This window comes from Onychostoma macrolepis, chromosome 09 (assembly GCF_012432095.1).
Source record: "Onychostoma macrolepis isolate SWU-2019 chromosome 09, ASM1243209v1, whole genome shotgun sequence".
Lineage (NCBI taxonomy): Eukaryota > Metazoa > Chordata > Actinopteri > Cypriniformes > Cyprinidae > Onychostoma > Onychostoma macrolepis.
This window is the reverse complement of record NC_081163.1, coordinates 37,056,258-37,059,068: the sequence shown is the minus strand read 5'-3', so window position 1 is coordinate 37,059,068 and position 2,811 is coordinate 37,056,258.

Genomic DNA, 2,811 nt, shown 5'->3' with positions numbered 1-2,811 from the left:
GCTTTTACAGAAAGCAAAAAAAAAAAAAAAAAAAAAAGAGATACTACAGAAAGCACAGATGGACAAGATATCCAAGGCATCGAAGAAATATCAGAAATGAAAGAACAAAGCCATAAATCAGTAAGCACACTGTAAAAATGTCTTTACTGGCATAAATTTGAAGTTTAATCAAGTCGTCTGTACAAATCATTTTAAGTTACTGAGTAGTTATGGGTTGCTACAATTGTAACTGCTTAAAGCGATCAAAGCAAATCACCGCACTCTCCTAAATCAGCTAAATTAGGTGCCAAGACCTTTATTTCTTCAAACATTACAGAGGTTGGTCTGCACTCTTTAAGTCTTTTATTGGAATCAAAGCAGGAGATAAAATGGACAAACGTTTTGGCTATCTGCCTTCTTTAGTGTGTAACTCACAAGTTAAAGCGATGAAAAAACATATGTTGATATTACTTATTGATCATGTTATGTTTTTACAGTGCACACTTTATGAGACGTAAAGAAGAAATCACTAGATAAAATAAACATATGAGTGGAAATGAAGACGATGACATTAACATCATTAACACAGACAGCAGTAACCAACGGAGGACAAAGGCAGTGTGTGAGTGGAGGCCGGTGGAGTTAATGATAATGAGCGACACCTGCGTCACTCACCATCTCGAGTCCCACGGAGGAGCTCCGGAGGGATAAAAGGAGCAGCGATGAGAGAGGACCAGGCCTGGACTTTTTGAGTTTATTTTGGAGTTTGGCAGTCGTCCGCGAGGGGCTGTCGCTTACTTTCATTTTGTGTTTGTTTATTTTATTATTAAAGTCTTTGAATGTTCGCCGCCTCCTTCTTCCCGTATCAAAGAACTGTGTTACACAGTGATTCTGTAGTTGAAGATGACTGAAGAGAGACCACACCAGGTCCAAGGAATTTCCAGATGTCAATTAAGTTGGAGAACTGGGCTAAAATAAAGCCACTGCCAGGTTCTACATAACTGCGAAAAACATGGACAGATTTTTTTTTATGACGAGTTCACAAAGATCAGCCCTTGTTGTGTCTTGTCTTTTAAATATCAGCACATCAAAGTGAAACACCGTAGGAAACGAGTTTCCTAGCCACTTGCACCTTCAACGGTTGTCCTGCAAAATATGTATTTACAATTCTGAAAAAAACTAGCTTGTAGCCCGTTAGCATCGCCGGTTACTAATCTTGCTTACATTGTTTACACTCTACTCACACACATTACCTGGGTGCACCAGCAGTGTGCACTTTACCTTTAGCTAACGTAGCACGGACACGCCGGACGATGGAGCCTCCGACCATCACAGCGTTGCGTTCCATCTCGCGGAGGGGCGAAGTGGTTCAGGAGGAGATCTCGAAAACCAGAGGCAGAGGAGATCTCCACCGGAACCACTGCTCTCCTCCGCTTTGTACTCAAAGCACCAGATTTGAACTGCTCTAATACAAGATACACAAATTTGTATAGTCCTGTCAGGCAGACAAAAACATGAACGTGATGAATAGGACATGTGGCTTTGCATGGTTAAACAACCGTTTTCGTTTTCAAGTTTTCAAGTAGGGTGTACTCACTTTAGTTGCCAGCTTTTTTGACAATAATGGCTGTATGTTGAGTTATTTTCAGAGGACAGTAAATCTTTACTGCTATACAAGCTGCACATTGACTACTCTAAAATATATCCAAGTTTCATTTCTATAGTATTGTCCCTTGAAAAGATATACTAAAATGATTGCCGAAATGTGAGGGGTGTACTCACTTTTGTGAGATACTGTAAAGGTAAAGCGCACACTCACTGTTTTGTCCTGAAAGTCCAAACTAACATAAACCGTGACATTAATGCTTGTCTTTATAAGTTTAAAGAAGACATCTCAACACATTCTTTTTGTAACTTTGAATCTGAAACTCTTACACATTTATTTTGTAATAGTAATTATTCTAAAGATTTTTGGAAGCAGGTGTCAGTGATGATTTTGATGCATTTTACAAAGTAATTAGAATAGACGAATCTATGATCCTCTTTTTGGACTGTAACACTGGCTCCGATATAATGAGAATGAGCTTTATTGCCAGGTATGTTTACACATTCAAGGAATTCGTTATAGTGACAGAAGCTCCACAGTGCAGCAGAATGACAGCGACAGGACAGGACACAGATAATAAAAAGAGTAATATACAAATTAATTGATAACACATTAAAGATAATAATTCTTCTTGGGAAGTTTCATATACACAAAGTTAAAGTAATGTCTATTACACCCTCTTTTAGGTTTTTCTGGAACAATCTTAAAATATTTTATGAATCTCTGAATAATATTACCAGAAATAAGAAGTGTATAAAAACACCTCTTATGCTGAAAGAGATCATTTGTAGATTTGAATACTTTTTCATGTATTACGTAGTAAGGTCTGTTCTGTGTATCCACCAATGATGTTTGAAATGTATGCATTGTTTAATAAAGGTTTAAACAAAAGTTTAAATATACGTTTAATAAAAAAAAAGAAGAAGAAAAAAGAAACTACAGGGTGTGTTCTGACACAATAAACAGAATAAAGTAGGGAGTGTTCTAGTGAGTAAATGAAATAATCATAACTAAAGCACAAATGAAAGTGAGTATTTCTGTACATTTTGAAATAAGGTGCATTAAAAGTCAATAAGACCTTGACTGATATGAATATTTTATTTAAAAATGTGTCTCCACATAGTATTCAATAAAATGTATGCATTCAATCTATTAAATAACAGCAGGAGCATGTTTTTGGTTATTGTCATGTATCGGTGTCGAATGAACATGCACGAAGATGATGA